The sequence below is a fragment of the Crinia signifera genome, chromosome 8, assembly GCF_055691185.1.
Source record: "Crinia signifera chromosome 8, ASM5569118v1, whole genome shotgun sequence".
NCBI lineage: Eukaryota > Metazoa > Chordata > Amphibia > Anura > Myobatrachidae > Crinia > Crinia signifera.
Window position 1 is genome coordinate 73,862,891 of NC_139224.1, and position 15,857 is coordinate 73,878,747.

A 15,857-nucleotide genomic window follows, 5' to 3' on the forward strand; every position below is an offset into this window, starting at 1 on the left:
AAAAGTCCTACAGAACATGCTATTAGCAGGGGGTCTTAAATTAAACTACTAAAGAGGCTCAACACTGTTTAGCTGCCAAAAGCAGTTGGAATTGGGACTAAACAGTGTGGTAAGTCTTTAGGTGATGGCTATTGTGTCTGTTTGACCTCTTCCAAATGTCTGTGCTGGCAATAAAAAGAAAAAGTTTCCAATTTAAATAGCTAGAGAATAAAAACAATTTGCCAGTAATGTGAAAAAACCAACAGCACCTGATGTTCCCATGTGGTCTCCCACCCAAGTACTAACCAGGCCCAACACTGCTAAGCTTCCAAAATCAGACGAAATTGGGCCTATCTAATGTGGTATGGCTGTAGGTGAGATACAGGCACTTTTGCCCACTTCTACTTCTATCACCAGGTAAGCTAATAAAAAAGTTTATTAAGTGTATTGGCTTACTGAAAAAAAATCATGTGTTGGTAATGTAAAAAGACCTACAGGACATTATATTAGCAGGGGGTCTTAAATTAAACTACTAAAGAGGCTCAACACTGTTTAGCTGCCAAAAGCAGTTGGAATTGGGACTAAACAGTGTGGTAAGTCTTTAGGTGATGGCTATTGTGTCTGTTTGACCTCTTCCAAATGTCTGTGCTGGCAATAAAAAGAAAAAGTTTCCAATTTAAATAGCTAGAGAATAAAAACAATTTGCCAGTAATGTGAAAAAACCTACAGAACCTCGTGTTCCCATGTGGTCTCCCACCCAAGTACTAACCAAGCCCAACACTGCTTAGCTTCTAAGATCAGACGAAATTGGGCCTATCCAATGTGGTATGGCTGTAGGTGAGATACAGGCACTTTTTTGCCCTCTTCTACTTCTATCACCAGGATAGCTAATAAAAAAGTTTCCTAACTGTATTGGCTTACTGAAAAAAATCATGTGTTGGTAATGTAAAAATACCTACAGGACATGATATTAGCAGGGGGTCTTAAATTAAAATACAAAAGATGCTCAACACTGTTTAGCTGCCAAAAGCAGTTGGAATTGGGCCTAAACAGTGTGGTAAGTCGTTAGGTGATGGCTATTGTGTCTGTTTGACCTCTTCCAAATGTCTGTACTGGCAATAAAAAGAAAAAGTTTCCAATTTAAATAGCTAGAGAATAAAAACAATTTGCCAGTAATGTGAAAAAACCTACAGCAGCTGGTGTTCCCATGTGGTCTCCCACCCAAGTACTAACCAGGCCCAACACTGCTAAGCTTCCAAGATCAGACGAGATTGGGCCTATCTAATGTGGTATGGCTGTAGGTGAGATACAGGCACTTTTGCCCACTTCTACTTCTATCACCAGGTAAGCTAATAAAAAAGTTTCCTAAGTGTATTGGCTTACTGAAAAAAATCATGTGTAGGTAATGTAAAAAGACCTACAGGACATTATATTAGCAGGGGGTCTTAAATTAAACTACTAAAGAGGCTCAACACTGTTTAGCTGCCAAACGCAGTTGGAATTGGGCCTAAACAGTGTGGAAAGTCTTTAGGTGATGGCTATTGTGTCTGTTTGACCTCTTCCAAATGACTGTGCTGGCAATAAAAAGAAAAGGTTTCCAATTTAAATAGCTAGAGAATAAAAACAATTTGTCAGTAATGTGAAAAAACCTACAGCACCTGTTGTTCCCATGTGGTCTCCCACCCAAGTACTAACCAGGCCCAACACTGCTTAGTTTCCAAGAACAGACGAGATTGGGCCTATCCAATGTGGTATGGCTGTAGGTGAGATACAGGCACTTTTTTGCCCTCTTCTACTCCTATCAGCAGGTAAGCTAATAAAAAAGTTTCCTAACTGTATTGGCTTACTGAAAAAAATCATGTGTTGGTAATGTAAAAAGTCCTACAGAACATGATATTAGCAGGGGGTCTTAAATTAAACTACTAAAGAGGCTCAACACTGTTTAGCTGCCAAAAGCAGTTGGAATTGGGACTAAACAGTGTGGTAAGTCTTTAGGTGATGGCTATTGTGTCTGTTTGACCTCTTCCAAATGTTTGTGCTGGCAATAAAAAGAAAAAGTTTCCAATTTAAATAGCTAGAGAATAAAAACAATTTGCCAGTAATGTGAAAAAACCTACAGCACCTCGTGTTCCCATGTGGTCTCCCACCCAAGTACTAACCAAGCCCAACACTGCTTAGCTTCTAAGATCAGACGAAATTGGGCCTATCCAATGTGGTATGGCTGTAGGTGAGATACAGGCACTTTTTTGCCCTCTTCTACTTCTATCACCAGGATAGCTAATAAAAAAGTTTCCTAACTGTATTGGCTTACTGAAAAAAATCATGTGTTGGTAATGTAAAAATACCTACTGGACATGATATTAGCAGGGGGTCTTAAATTAAACTACAAAAGATGCTCAACACTGTTTAGCTGCCAAAAGCAAATGGAATTGGGCCTAAACAGTGTGGTAAGTCGTTAGGTGATGGCTATTGTGTCTGTTTGACCTCTTCCAAATGTCTGTACTGGCAATAAAAAGAAAAAGTTTCCAATTTAAATAGCTAGAGAATAAAAACAATTTGCCAGTAATGTAAAAAAACCTACAGCACCTGGTGTTCCCATGTGGTCTCCGACCCAAGTACTAACCAGGCCCAACACTGCTAAGCTTCCAAGATCAGACGAGATTGGGCCTATCTAATGTGGTATGGCTGTAGGTGAGATACAGGCACTTTTGCCCACTTCTACTTCTATCACCAGGTAAGCTAATAAAAAAGTTTCCTAAGTGTATTGGCTTACTGAAAAAAATCATGTGTAGGTAATGTAAAATGACCTACAGGACATTATATTAGCAGGGGGTCTTAAATTAAACTACTAAAGAGGCTCAACACTGTTTAGCTGCCAAACGCAGTTGGAATTGGGCCTAAACAGTGTGGTAAGTCTTTAGGTGATGGCTATTGTGTCTGTTTGACCTCTTCCAAATGTCTGTGCTGGCAATAAAAAGAAAAGGTTTCCAATTTAAATAGCTAGAGAATAAAAACAATTTGTCAGTAATGTGAAAAAACCTACAGCACCTGGTGTTCCCATGTGGTCTCCCACCCAAGTACTAACCAGGCCCAACACTGCTAAGCTTCCAAGACCAGACGAGATTGGGCCTATCTAATATGGTATGGCTGTAGGTGAGATACAGGGACTTTTTTGCCCACTTCTACTTCTATCACCCGGTAAGCTAATAAAAAAGTTTCCTAAGTGTATTGGCTTACTGAAAAAAATCATGTGTAGGTAATGTAAAAAGACCTACAGGACATTATATTAGCATGGGGTCTTAAATTAAACTACTAAAGAGGCTCAACACTGTTTAGCTGCCAAACGCAGTTGGAATTGGGCCTAAACAGTGTGGTAAGTCGTTAGGTTATGGCTATTGTGTCTGTTTGACCTCTTCCAAATGTCTGTGCTGGCAATAAAAAGAAAAAGTTTCCAATTTAAATAGCTAGAGAATAAAAACAATTTGCCAGTAATGTGAAAAAACCTACAGCACCTCGTGTTCCCATGTGGTCTCTCACCCAAGTAATAACCAAGCCCAACACTGCTTAGCTTCTAAGATCAGACGAAATTGGGCCTATCCAATGTGGTATGGCTGTAGGTGAGATACAGGCACTTTTTTGCCCTCTTCTACTTCTATCACCAGGATAGCTAATAAAAAAGTTTCCTAACTGTATTGGCTTACTGAAAAAAATCATGTGTTGGTAATGTAAAAATACCTACAGGACATGATATTAGCAGGGGGTCTTAAATTAAACTACAAAAGATGCTCAACACTGTTTAGCTGCCAAAAGCAGTTGGAATTGGGCCTAAACAGTGTGGTAAGTCGTTAGGTGATGGCTATTGTGTCTGTTTGACCTCTTCCAAATGTCTGTGCTGGCAATAAAAAGAAAAGGTTTCCAATTTAAATAGCTAGAGAATAAAAACAATTTGTCAGTAATGTGAAAAAACCTACAGCACCTGTTGTTCCCATGTGGTCTCCCACCCAAGTACTAACCAGGCCCAACACTGCTTTGCTTCCAAGAACAGACGAGATTGGGCCTATCCAATGTGGTATGGCTGTAGGTGAGATACAGACACTTTTTTTCCCTCTTCTACTCCTATCAGCAGGTAAGCTAATAAAAAAGTTTCCTAACTGTATTGGCTTACTGAAAAAAATCATGTGTTGGTAATGTAAAAAGTCCTACAGAACATGATATTAGCAGGGGGTCTTAAATTAAACTACTAAAGAGGCTCAACACTGTTTAGCTGCCAAAAGCAGTTGGAATTGGGACTAAACAGTGTGGTAAGTCTTTAGGTGATGGCTAATGTGTCTGTTTGACCTCTTCCAAATGTCTGTGCTGGCAATAAAAAGAAAAAGTTTCCAATTTAAATAGCTAGAGAATAAAAACAATTTGCCAGTAATGTGAAAAAACCTACAGCACCTCGTGTTCCCATGTGGTCTCCCACCCAAGTACTAACCAAGCCCAACACTGCTTAGCTTCTAAGATCAGACGAAATTGGGCCTATCCAATGTGGTATGGCTGTAGGTGAGATACAGGCACTTTTTTGCCCTCTTCTACTTCTATCACCAGGATAGCTAATAAAAAAGTTTCCTAACTGTATTGGCTTACTGAAAAAAATCATGTGTTGGTAATGTAAAAATACCTACAGGACATGATATTAGCAGGGGGTCTTAAATTAAACTACAAAAGATGCTCAACACTGTTTAGCTGCCAAAAGCAGTTGGAATTGGGCCTAAACAGTGTGGTAAGTCGTTAGGTGATGGCTATTGTGTCTGTTTGACCTCTTCCAAATGTCTGTACTGGCAATAAAAAGAAAAAGTTTCCAATTTAAATAGCTAGAGAATAAAAACAATTTGCCAGTAATGTGAAAAAACCTACAGCACCTGGTGTTCCCATGTGGTCTCCGACCCAAGTACTAACCAGGCCCAACACTGCTAAGCTTCCAAGATCAGACGAGATTGGGCCTATCTAATGTGGTATGGCTGTAGGTGAGATACAGGCACTTTTGCCCACTTCTACTTCTATCACCAGGTAAGCTAATAAAAAAGTTTCCTAAGTGTATTGGCTTACTGAAAAAAATCATGTGTAGGTAATGTAAAAAGACCTACAGGACATTATATTAGCAGGGGGTCTTAAATTAAACTACTAAAGAGGCTCAACACTGTTTAGCTGCCAAACGCAGTTGGAATTGGGCCTAAACAGTGTGGTAAGTCTTTAGGTGATGGCTATTGTGTCTGTTTGACCTCTTCCAAATGTCTGTGCTGGCAATAAAAAGAAAAGGTTTCCAATTTAAATAGCTAGAGAATAAAAACAATTTGTCAGTAATGTGAAAAAACCTACAGCACCTGGTGTTCCCATGTGGTCTCCCACCCAAGTACTAACCAGGCCCAACACTGCTAAGCTTCCAAGACCAGACGAGATTGGGCCTATCTAATGTGGTATGGCTGTAGGTGAGATACAGGCACTTTTTTGCCCACTTCTACTTCTATCACCAGGTAAGCTAATAAAAAAGTTTCCTAAGTGTATTGGCTTACTGAAAAAAATCATGTGTAGGTAATGTAAAAAGACCTACAGGACATTATATTAGCAGGGGGTCTTAAATTAAACTACTAAAGAGGCTCAACACTGTTTAGCTGCCAAACGCAGTTGGAATTGGGCCTAAACAGTGTGGTAAGTCGTTAGGTGATGGCTATTGTGTCTGTTTGACCTCTTCCAAATGTCTGTGCTGGCAATAAAAAGAAAAAGTTTCCAATTTAAATAGCTAGAGAATAAAAACAATTTGCCAGTAATGTGAAAAAACCTACAGCACCTCGTGTTCCCATGTGGTCTCTCACCCAAGTACTAACCAAGCCCAACACTGCTTAGCTTCTAAGATCAGACGAAATTGGGCCTATCCAATGTGGTATGGCTGTAGGTGAGATACAGGCACTTTTTTGCCCTCTTCTACTTCTATCACCAGGATAGCTAATAAAAAAGTTTCCTAACTGTATTGGCTTACTGAAAAAAATCATGTGTTGGTAATGTAAAAATACCTACAGGACATGATATTAGCAGGGGGTCTTAAATTAAACTACAAAAGATGCTCAACACTGTTTAGCTGCCAAAAGCAGTTGGAATTGGGCCTAAACAGTGTGGTAAGTCGTTAGGTGATGGCTATTGTGTCTGTTTGACCTCTTCCAAATGTCTGTACTGGCAATAAAAAGAAAAAGTTTCCAATTTAAATAGCTAGAGAATAAAAACAATTTGCCAGTAATGTGAAAAAACCTACAGCACCTGGTGTTCCCATGTGGTCTCCGACCCAAGTACTAACCAGGCCCAACACTGCTAAGCTTCCAAGATCAGACGAGATTGGGCCTATCTAATGTGGTATGGCTGTAGGTGAGATACAGGCACTTTTGCCCACTTCTACTTCTATCACCAGGTAAGCTAATAAAAAAGTTTCCTAAGTGTATTGGCTTACTGAAAAAAATTATGTGTAGGTAATGTAAAAAGACCTACAGGACATTATATTAGCAGGGGGTCTTAAATTAAACTACTAAAGAGGCTCAACACTGTTTAGCTGCCAAACGCAGTTGGAATTGGGCCTAAACAGTGTGGTAAGTCTTTAGGTGATGGCTATTGTGTCTGTTTGACCTCTTCCAAATATCTGTGCTGGCAATAAAAAGAAAAGGTTTCCAATTTAAATAGCTAGAGAATAAAAACAATTTGTCAGTAATGTGAAAAAACCTACAGCACCTGTTGTTCCCATGTGGTCTCCCACCCAAGTACTAACTAGGCCCAACACTGCTTAGCTTCCAAGAACAGACGAGATTGGGCCTATCCAATGTGGTATGGCTGTAGGTGAGATACAGGCACTTTTTTACCCTCTTCTACTCCTATCAGCAGGTAAGCTAATAAAAAAGTTTCCTAACTGTATTGGCTTACTGAAAAAAATCATGTGTTGGTAATGTAAAAAGTCCTACAGAACATGATATTAGCAGGGGGTCTTAAATTAAACTACTAAAGAGGCTCAACACTGTTTAGCTGCCAAAAGCAGTTGGAATTGGGACTAAACAGTGTGGTAAGTCTTTAGGTGATGGCTATTGTGTCTGTTTGACCTCTTCCAAATGTTTGTGCTGGCAATAAAAAGAAAAAGTTTCCAATTTAAATAGCTAGAGAATAAAAACAATTTGCCAGTAATGTGAAAAAACCTACAGCACCTCGTGTTCCCATGTGGTCTCCCACCCAAGTACTAACCAAGCCCAACACTGCTTAGCTTCTAAGATCAGACAAAATTGGGCCTATCCAATGTGGTATGGCTGTAGGTGAGATACAGGCACTTTTTTGCCCTCTTCTACTTCTATCACCAGGATAGCTAATAAAAAAGTTTCCTAACTGTATTGGCTTACTGAAAAAAATCATGTGTTGGTAATGTAAAAATACCTACAGGACATGATATTAGCAGGGGGTCTTAAATTAAACTACAAAAGATGCTCAACACTGTTTAGCTGCAAAAAGCAGTTGGAATTGGGCCTAAACAGTATGGTAAGTCGTTAGGTGATGGCTATTGTGTCTGTTTGACCTCTTCCAAATGTCTGTACTGGCAATAAAAAGAAAAAGTTTCCAATTTAAATAGCTAGAGAATAAAAACAATTTGCCAGTAATTTAAAAAAACCTACAGCACCTGGTGTTCCCATGTGGTCTCCGACCCAAGTACTAACCAGGCCCAACACTGCTAAGCTTCCAAGATCAGACGAGATTGGGCCTATCTAATGTGGTATGGCTGTAGGTGAGATACAGGCACTTTTGCCCACTTCTACTTCTATCACCAGGTAAGCTAATAAAAAAGTTTCCTAAGTGTATTGGCTTACTGAAAAAAATCATGTGTAGGTAAAGTAAAATGACCTACAGGACATTATATTAGCAGGGGGTCTTAAATTAAACTACTAAAGAGGCTCAACACTGTTTAGCTGCCAAACGCAGTTGGAATTGGGCCTAAACAGTGTGGTAAGTCTTTAGGTGATGGCTATTGTGTCTGTTTGACCTCTTCCAAATGTCTGTGCTGGCAATAAAAAGAAAAGGTTTCCAATTTAAATAGCTAGAGAATAAAAACAATTTGTCAGTAATGTGAAAAAACCTACAGCACCTGGTGTTCCCATGTGGTCTCCCACCCAAGTACTAACCAGGCCCAACACTGCTAAGCTTCCAAGACCAGACGAGATTGGGCCTATCTAATGTGGTATGGCTGTAGGTGAGATACAGGCACTTTTATGCCCACTTCTACTTCTATCACCAGGTAAGCTAATAAAAAAGTTTCCTAAGTGTATTGGCTTACTGAAAAAAATCATGTGTAGGTAATGTAAAAAGACCTACAGGACATTATATTAGCAGGGGGTCTTAAATTAAACTACTAAAGAGGCTCAACACTGTTTAGCTGCCAAACGCAGTTGGAATTGGGCCTAAACAGTGTGGTAAGTCGTTAGGTTATGGCTATTGTGTCTGTTTGACCTCTTCCAAATGTCTGTGCTGGCAATAAAAAGAAAAAGTTTCCAATTTAAATAGCTAGAGAATAAAAACAATTTGCCAGTAATGTGAAAAAACCTACAGCACCTCGTGTTCCCATGTGGTCTCTCACCCAAGTACTAACCAAGCCCAACACTGCTTAGCTTCTAAGATCAGACGAAATTGGGCCTATCCAATGTGGTATGGCTGTAGGTGAGATACAGGCACTTTTTTGCCCTCTTCTACTTCTATCACCAGGATAGCTAATAAAAAAGTTTCATAACTGTATTGGCTTACTGAAAAAAATCATGTGTTGGTAATGTAAAAATACCTACAGGACATGATATTAGCAGGGGGTCTTAAATTAAACTACAAAAGATGCTCAACACTGTTTAGCTGCCAAAAGCAGTTGGAATTGGGCCTAAACAGTGTGGTAAGTCGTTAGGTGATGGCTATTGTGTCTGTTTGACCTCTTCCAAATGTCTGTGCTGGCAATAAAAAGAAAAGGTTTCCAATTTAAATAGCTAGAGAATAAAAACAATTTGTCAGTAATGTGAAAAAACCTACAGCACCTGTTGTTCCCATGTGGTCTCCCACCCAAGTACTAACCAGGCCCAACACTGCTTTGCTTCCAAGAACAGACGAGATTGGGCCTATCCAATGTGGTATGGCTGTAGGTGAGATACAGACACTTTTTTTCCCTCTTCTACTCCTATCAGCAGGTAAGCTAATAAAAAAGTTTCCTAACTGTATTGGCTTACTGAAAAAAATCATGTGTTGGTAATGTAAAAAGTCCTACAGAACATGATATTAGCAGGGGGTCTTAAATTAAACTACTTAAGAAGCTCAACACTGTTTAGCTGCCAAAAGCAGTTGGAATTGGGACTAAACAGTGTGGTAAGTCTTTAGGTGATGGCTATTGTGTCTGTTTGACCTCTTCCAAATGTCTGTGCTGGCAATAAAAAGAAAAAGTTTCCAATTTAAATAGCTAGAGAATAAAAACAATTTGCCAGTAATGTGAAAAAACCTACAGCACCTCGTGTTCCCATGTGGTCTCCCACCCAAGTACTAACCAAGCCCAACACTGCTTAGCTTCTAAGATCAGACGAAATTGGGCCTATCCAATGTGGTATGGCTGTAGGTGAGATACAGGCACTTTTTTGCCCTCTTCTACTTCTATCACCAGGATAGCTAATAAAAAAGTTTCCTAACTGTATTGGCTTACTGAAAAAAATCATGTGTTGGTAATGTAAAAATACCTACAGGACATGATATTAGCAGGGGGTCTTAAATTAAACTACAAAAGATGCTCAACACTGTTTAGCTGCCAAAAGCAGTTGGAATTGGGCCTAAACAGTGTGGTAAGTCGTTAGGTGATGGCTATTGTGTCTGTTTGACCTCTTCCAAATGTCTGTACTGGCAATAAAAAGAAAAAGTTTCCAATTTAAATAGCTAGAGAATAAAAACAATTTGCCAGTAATGTGAAAAAACCTACAGCACCTGGTGTTCCCATGTGGTCTCCGACCCAAGTACTAACCAGGCCCAACACTGCTAAGCTTCCAAGATCAGACGAGATTGGGCCTATCTAATGTGGTATGGCTGTAGGTGAGATACAGGCACTTTTGCCCACTTCTACTTCTATCACCAGGTAAGCTAATAAAAAAGTTTCCTAAGTGTATTGGCTTACTGAAAAAAATCATGTGTAGGTAATGTAAAAAGACCTACAGGACATTATATTAGCAGGGGGTCTTAAATTAAACTACTAAAGAGGCTCAACACTGTTTAGCTGCCAAACGCAGTTGGAATTGGGCCTAAACAGTGTGGTAAGTCTTTAGGTGATGGCTATTGTGTCTGTTTGACCTCTTCCAAATGTCTGTGCTGGCAATAAAAAGAAAAGGTTTCCAATTTAAATAGCTAGAGAATAAAAACAATTTGTCAGTAATGTGAAAAAACCTACAGCACCTGGTGTTCCCATGTGGTCTCCCACCTAAGTACTAACCAGGCCCAACACTGCTAAGCTTCCAAGACCAGACGAGATTGGGCCTATCTAATGTGGTATGGCTGTAGGTGAGATACAGGCACTTTTTTGCCCACTTCTACTTCTATCACCAGGTAAGCTAATAAAAAAGTTTCCTAAGTGTATTGGCTTACTGAAAAAAATCATGTGTAGGTAATGTAAAAAGACCTACAGGACATTATATTAGCAGGGGGTCTTAAATTAAACTACTAAAGAGGCTCAACACTGTTTAGCTGCCAAACGCAGTTGGAATTGGGCCTAAACAGTGTGGTAAGTCGTTAGGTGATGGCTATTGTGTCTGTTTGACCTCTTCCAAATGTCTGTGCTGGCAATAAAAAGAAAAAGTTTCCAATTTAAATAGCTAGAGAATAAAAACAATTTGCCAGTAATGTGAAAAAACCTACAGCACCTCGTGTTCCCATGTGGTCTCTCACCCAAGTACTAACCAAGCCCAACACTGCTTAGCTTCTAAGATCAGACGAAATTGGGCCTATCCAATGTGGTATGGCTGTAGGTGAGATACAGGCACTTTTTTGCCCTCTTCTACTTCTATCACCAGGTAAGCTAATAAAAAAGTTTCCTAACTGTATTGGCTTACTGAAAAAAATCATGTGTTGGTAATGTAAAAAGTCCTACAGGACATGATATTAGCAGGGGGTCTTACATTAAACTACTAAAGAGGCTCAACACTGTTTAGCTGCCAAAAGCAGTTGGAATTGGGCCTAAACAGTGTGGTAACTCTTTAGGTGATGGCTATTGTGTCTGTTTGACCTTTTCCAAATGTCTGTGCTGGCAATAAAAAGAAAAAGTTTCCAATTTAAATAGCTAGAGAATAAAAACAATTTGCCAGTAATGTGAAAAAACCTACAGCACCTGGTGTTCCCATGTGGTCTCCCACCCAAGTACTAACCAGGCCCAACACTGCTTAGCTTCCAAGATCAGACGAGATTGGGACTATCCAATGTGGTATGGCTGTAGGTGAGATACAGGCACTTTTTTGCCCTCTTCTACTCCTATCAGCAGGTAAGCTAATAAAAAAGTTTCCTAACTGTATTGGCTTACTGAAAAAAATCATGTGTTGGTAATGTAAAAAGTCCTACAGGACATGATATTAGCAGGGGGTCTTAAATTAAACAACTAAAGAGGCTCAACACTGTTTAGCTGCCAAAAGCAGTTGGAATTGGGACTAAACAGTGTGGTAAGTCTTTAGGTGATGGCTATTGTGTCTGTTTGACCTCTTCCAAATGTCTGTGCTGGCAATAAAAAGAAATAGTTTCCAATTTAAATAGCTAGAGAATAAAAACAAGTTGCCAGTAATGTGAAAAAACCTACAGCACCTCGTGTTCCCATGTGGTCTCCCACCCAAGTACTAACCAAGCCCAACACTGCTTAGCTTCTAAGATCAGACGAAATTGGGCCTATCCAATGTGGTATGGCTGTAGGTGAGATACAGGCACTTTTTTGCCCTCTTCTACTTCTATCACCAGGATAGCTAATAAAAAAGTTTCCTAACTGTATTGGCTTACTGAAAAAAATCATGTGTTGGTAATGTAAAAATACCTACAGGACATGATATTAGCAGGGGGTCTTAAATTAAACTACAAAAGATGCTCAACACTGTTTAGCTGCCAAAAGCAGTTGGAATTGGGCCTAAACAGTGTGGTAAGTCGTTAGGTGATGGCTATTGTGTCTGTTTGACCTCTTCCAAATGTCTGTACTGGCAATAAAAAGAAAAAGTTTCCAATTTAAATAGCTAGAGAATAAAAACAATTTGCCAGTAATGTGAAAAAACCTACAGCACCTGGTGTTCCCATGTGGTCTCCCACCCAAGTACTAACCAGGCCCAACACTGCTTAGCTTCCAAGATCAGACGAGATTGGGCCTATCCAATGTGGTATGGCTGTAGGTGAGATACAGGCACTTTTTTGCCCTCTTCTACTCCTATCAGCAGGTAAGCTAATAAAAAAGTTTCCTAACTGTATTGGCTTACTGAACAAAATCATGTGTTGGTAATGTAAAAAGTCCTACAGAACATGATATTAGCAGGGGGTCTTAAATTAAACTACTAAAGAGGCTCAACACTGTTTAGCTGCCAAAAGCAGTTGGAATTGGGACTAAACAGTGTGGTAAGTCTTTAGGTGATGGCTATTGTGTCTGTTTGACCTCTTCCAAATGTCTGTGCTGGCAATAAAAAGAAAAAGTTTCCAATTTAAATAGCTAGAGAATAAAAACAATTTGCCAGTAATGTGAAAAAACCTACAGCACCTGGTGTTTCCATGTGGTCTCCCACCCAAGTACTAATCAAGCCCAACACTGCTTAGCTTCTAAGATCAGACGAGATTGGGCCTATCCAATGTGGTATGGCTGTAGGTGAGATACAGGCACTTTTTTGCCCACTTCTACTTCTATCACCAGGTAAGCTAATAAAAAAGTTTCCCAAGTGTATTGGCTTACTGAAAAAAATCATGTGTAGGTAATGTAAAAAGACCTACAGGACATTATATTAGCAGGGGGTCTTACATTAAACTACTAAAGAGGCTCAACACTGTTTAGCTGCCAAAAGCAGTTGGAATTGGGCCTAAACAGTGTGGTAACTCTTTAGGTGATGGCTATTGTGTCTGTTTCAGCTTTTCCAAATGTCTGTGCTGGCAATAAAAAGAAAAAGTTTCCAATTTAAATAGCTAGAGAATAAAAACAATTTGCCAGTAATGTGAAAAAACCTACAGCACCTGATGTTCCCATGTGGTCTCCCACCCAAGTACTAACCAAGCCCAACACTGCTTAGCTTCTAAGATCAGACAAGATTGGGCCTATCCAATGTGTTATAGCTGTAGGTGAGATACAGGCACTTTTTTGCCCACTTCTACTTCTATCACCAGGTAAGCTAATAAAAAAGTTTCCTAAGTGTATTGGCTTACTGAAAAAAATCATGTGTAGGTAATGTAAAAAGACCTATAGGACATTATATTAGCAGGGGGTCTTAAATTAAACTACTAAAGAGGCTCAACACTGTTTAGCTGCCAAACGCAGTTGGAATTGGGCCTACACAGTGTGGTAAGTCGTTAGGTGATGGCTATTGTGTCTGTTTGACCTCTTCCAAATGTCTGTACTGGTAATAAAAAGAAAAAGTTTCCAATTTAAATAGCTAGAGAATAAAAACAATTTGCCAGTAATGTGAAAAAACCTACAGCACCTGGTGTTCCCATGTGGTCTCCCACCCAAGTACTAACCAGGCCCAACACTGCTAAGCTTCCAAGACCAGACGAGATTGGGCCTATCCAATGTGGTATGGCTGTAGGTGAGATACAGGCACTTTTTTGCCCTCTTCTACTCCTATCAGCAGGTAAGCTAATAAAAAAGTTTCCTAACTGTATTGGCTTACTGAAAAAAAAATCATGTGTTGGTAATGTAAAAAGTCCTACAGGACATTATATTAGCAGGGGGTCTTAAATTACACTACTAAAGAGGCTCAACACTGTTTAGCTGCCAAAAGCAGTTGGAATTGGGACTAAACAGTGTGGTAAGTCTTTAGGTGATGGCTACTGTGTCTGTTTGACCTCTTCCAAATGTCTGTGCTGGCAATAAAAAGAAAAAGTTTTCAATTTAAATAGCTAGAGAATAAAAACAATTTGCCAGTAATGTGAAAAAACCTACAGCACCTGGTGTTCCCATGTGGTCTCCCACCCAAGTACTAACCAAGCTCAACACTGCTTAGCTTCTAAGATCAGACGTAATTGGGCCTATCCAATATGGTATGGCTGTAGGTGAGATACAGGCACTTTTTTGCCCTCTTCTACTTCTATCACCAGGATAGCTAATAAAAAAGTTTCCTAACTGTATTGGCTTACTGAAAAAAATCATGTGTTGGTAATGTAAAAATACCTACAGGACATGATATTAGCAGGGGGTCTTAAATTAAACTACTAAAGAGGCTCAACACTGTTTAGCTGCCAAACGCAGTTGGAATTGGGCCTAAACAGTGTGGTAAGTCTTTAGGTGATGGCTATTGTGTCTGTTTGACCTCTTCCAAATGTCTGTGCTGGCAATAAAAAGAAAAGGTTTCCAATTTAAATAGCTAGAGAATAAAAACAATTTGCCAGTAATGTGAAAAAACCTACAGCACCTGATGTTCCCATGTGGTCTCCCACCCAAGTACTAACCAGGCCCAACACTGCTAAGCTTCCAAGATCAGACGAGATTGGGCCTATCTAATGTGGTATGGCTGTAGGTGAGATACAGGCACTTTTGCCCACTTCTACTTCTATCACCAGGTAAGCTAATAAAAAAGTTTATTAAGTGTATTGGCTTACTGAAAAAAATCATGTGTAGGTAATGTAAAAAGACCTACAGGACATTATATTAGCAGGGGGTCTTAAATTAAAATACAAAAGATGCTCAACACTGTTTAGCTGCCAAAAGCAGTTGGAATTGGGCCTAAACAGTGTGGTAAGTCGTTAGGTGATGGCTATTGTGTCTGTTTGACCTCTTCCAAATGTCTGTACTGGCAATAAAAAGAAAAAGTTTCCAATTTAAATAGCTAGAGAATAAAAACAATTTGCCAGTAATGTGAAAAAACCTACAGCACCTGGTGTTCCCATGTGGTCTCCCACCCAAGTACTAACCAGGCCCAACACTGCTAACCTTCCAAGATCAGACGAGATTGGGCCTATCTAATGTGGTATGGCTGTAGGTGAGATACAGGCACTTTTGCCCACTTCTACTTCTATCACCAGGTAAGCTAATAAAAAAGTTTCCTAAGTGTATTGGCTTACTGAAAAAAATCATGTGTAGGTAATGTAAAAAGACCTACAGGACATGATATTAGCAGGGGGTCTTAAATTAAACTACTAAAGAGGCTCAACACTGTTTAGCTGCCAAACGCAGTTGGAATTGGGCCTAAACAGTGTGGAAAGTCTTTAGGTGATGGCTATTGTGTCTGTTTGACCTCTTCCAAATGTCTGTGCTGGCAATAAAATGAAAAGGTTTCCAATTTAAATAGCTAGAGAATAAAAACAATTTGTCAGTAATGTGAAAAAACCTACAGCACCTGTTGTTCCCATGTGGTCTCCCACCCAAGTACTAACCAGGCCCAACACTGCTTAGCTTCCAAGAACAGACGAGATTGGGCCTATCCAATGTGGTATGGCTGTAGGTGAGATACAGGCACTTTTTTGCCCTCTTCTACTCCTATCAGCAGGTAAGCTAATAAAAAAGTTTCCTAACTGTATTGGCTTACTGAAAAAAATCATGTGTTGGTAATGTAAAAAGTCCTACAGAACATGCTATTAGCAGGGGGTCTTAAATTAAACTACTAAAGAGGCTCAACACTGTTTAGCTGCCAAAAGCAGTTGGAATTGGG

The 15,857-nt window shown here is 39.6% G+C and overlaps 5 non-coding genes and 29 pseudogenes across 5 annotated transcripts; all 34 read right to left on the bottom strand.

Moving 5' to 3' along the window:
* Positions 1-236: 236 nt before the first annotated feature.
* On the bottom strand, positions 237-355 carry LOC146029383 (5S ribosomal RNA; annotated as a pseudogene).
* Positions 356-699: 344 nt separating this feature from the next.
* Positions 700-818, bottom strand: LOC146029300 (5S ribosomal RNA; annotated as a pseudogene).
* Positions 819-1,163: 345 nt separating this feature from the next.
* LOC146028945 (5S ribosomal RNA) lies at positions 1,164-1,282 on the bottom strand (annotated as a pseudogene).
* Positions 1,283-1,625: 343 nt separating this feature from the next.
* Positions 1,626-1,744, bottom strand: LOC146035118 (5S ribosomal RNA). The gene has a single exon (XR_014460521.1). It is a non-coding gene; the product is annotated as a 5S ribosomal RNA (ribosomal RNA).
* Positions 1,745-2,089: 345 nt separating this feature from the next.
* On the bottom strand, positions 2,090-2,208 carry LOC146028782 (5S ribosomal RNA; annotated as a pseudogene).
* Positions 2,209-2,553: 345 nt separating this feature from the next.
* LOC146028964 (5S ribosomal RNA) lies at positions 2,554-2,672 on the bottom strand (annotated as a pseudogene).
* Positions 2,673-3,015: 343 nt separating this feature from the next.
* LOC146028670 (5S ribosomal RNA) lies at positions 3,016-3,134 on the bottom strand (annotated as a pseudogene).
* A 345-nt stretch (positions 3,135-3,479) lies between these two features.
* On the bottom strand, positions 3,480-3,598 carry LOC146029615 (5S ribosomal RNA; annotated as a pseudogene).
* Positions 3,599-3,943: 345 nt separating this feature from the next.
* On the bottom strand, positions 3,944-4,062 carry LOC146027827 (5S ribosomal RNA; annotated as a pseudogene).
* Positions 4,063-4,407: 345 nt separating this feature from the next.
* Positions 4,408-4,526, bottom strand: LOC146028784 (5S ribosomal RNA; annotated as a pseudogene).
* Positions 4,527-4,871: 345 nt separating this feature from the next.
* Positions 4,872-4,990, bottom strand: LOC146028965 (5S ribosomal RNA; annotated as a pseudogene).
* Positions 4,991-5,333: 343 nt separating this feature from the next.
* On the bottom strand, positions 5,334-5,452 carry LOC146028389 (5S ribosomal RNA; annotated as a pseudogene).
* Positions 5,453-5,797: 345 nt separating this feature from the next.
* On the bottom strand, positions 5,798-5,916 carry LOC146029318 (5S ribosomal RNA; annotated as a pseudogene).
* A 345-nt stretch (positions 5,917-6,261) lies between these two features.
* LOC146028966 (5S ribosomal RNA) lies at positions 6,262-6,380 on the bottom strand (annotated as a pseudogene).
* A 343-nt stretch (positions 6,381-6,723) lies between these two features.
* Positions 6,724-6,842, bottom strand: LOC146028188 (5S ribosomal RNA; annotated as a pseudogene).
* Positions 6,843-7,187: 345 nt separating this feature from the next.
* LOC146029220 (5S ribosomal RNA) lies at positions 7,188-7,306 on the bottom strand (annotated as a pseudogene).
* A 345-nt stretch (positions 7,307-7,651) lies between these two features.
* Positions 7,652-7,770, bottom strand: LOC146028967 (5S ribosomal RNA; annotated as a pseudogene).
* A 343-nt stretch (positions 7,771-8,113) lies between these two features.
* On the bottom strand, positions 8,114-8,232 carry LOC146028390 (5S ribosomal RNA; annotated as a pseudogene).
* A 345-nt stretch (positions 8,233-8,577) lies between these two features.
* On the bottom strand, positions 8,578-8,696 carry LOC146029319 (5S ribosomal RNA; annotated as a pseudogene).
* A 345-nt stretch (positions 8,697-9,041) lies between these two features.
* On the bottom strand, positions 9,042-9,160 carry LOC146027828 (5S ribosomal RNA; annotated as a pseudogene).
* A 345-nt stretch (positions 9,161-9,505) lies between these two features.
* On the bottom strand, positions 9,506-9,624 carry LOC146028785 (5S ribosomal RNA; annotated as a pseudogene).
* A 345-nt stretch (positions 9,625-9,969) lies between these two features.
* Positions 9,970-10,088, bottom strand: LOC146028968 (5S ribosomal RNA; annotated as a pseudogene).
* A 343-nt stretch (positions 10,089-10,431) lies between these two features.
* LOC146028521 (5S ribosomal RNA) lies at positions 10,432-10,550 on the bottom strand (annotated as a pseudogene).
* Positions 10,551-10,895: 345 nt separating this feature from the next.
* LOC146029320 (5S ribosomal RNA) lies at positions 10,896-11,014 on the bottom strand (annotated as a pseudogene).
* Positions 11,015-11,359: 345 nt separating this feature from the next.
* Positions 11,360-11,478, bottom strand: LOC146032629 (5S ribosomal RNA). The gene has a single exon (XR_014458055.1). It is a non-coding gene; the product is annotated as a 5S ribosomal RNA (ribosomal RNA).
* A 345-nt stretch (positions 11,479-11,823) lies between these two features.
* On the bottom strand, positions 11,824-11,942 carry LOC146028786 (5S ribosomal RNA; annotated as a pseudogene).
* A 345-nt stretch (positions 11,943-12,287) lies between these two features.
* On the bottom strand, positions 12,288-12,406 carry LOC146032482 (5S ribosomal RNA). The gene has a single exon (XR_014457914.1). It is a non-coding gene; the product is annotated as a 5S ribosomal RNA (ribosomal RNA).
* A 345-nt stretch (positions 12,407-12,751) lies between these two features.
* On the bottom strand, positions 12,752-12,870 carry LOC146028381 (5S ribosomal RNA; annotated as a pseudogene).
* A 345-nt stretch (positions 12,871-13,215) lies between these two features.
* LOC146029374 (5S ribosomal RNA) lies at positions 13,216-13,334 on the bottom strand (annotated as a pseudogene).
* A 345-nt stretch (positions 13,335-13,679) lies between these two features.
* LOC146027636 (5S ribosomal RNA) lies at positions 13,680-13,798 on the bottom strand. The gene has a single exon (XR_014455027.1). It is a non-coding gene; the product is annotated as a 5S ribosomal RNA (ribosomal RNA).
* A 347-nt stretch (positions 13,799-14,145) lies between these two features.
* LOC146029187 (5S ribosomal RNA) lies at positions 14,146-14,264 on the bottom strand (annotated as a pseudogene).
* A 345-nt stretch (positions 14,265-14,609) lies between these two features.
* LOC146028201 (5S ribosomal RNA) lies at positions 14,610-14,728 on the bottom strand (annotated as a pseudogene).
* A 343-nt stretch (positions 14,729-15,071) lies between these two features.
* On the bottom strand, positions 15,072-15,190 carry LOC146028268 (5S ribosomal RNA; annotated as a pseudogene).
* A 343-nt stretch (positions 15,191-15,533) lies between these two features.
* On the bottom strand, positions 15,534-15,652 carry LOC146035121 (5S ribosomal RNA). Its single transcript, XR_014460524.1, has one exon. It is a non-coding gene; the product is annotated as a 5S ribosomal RNA (ribosomal RNA).
* Positions 15,653-15,857: the final 205 nt, after the last annotated feature.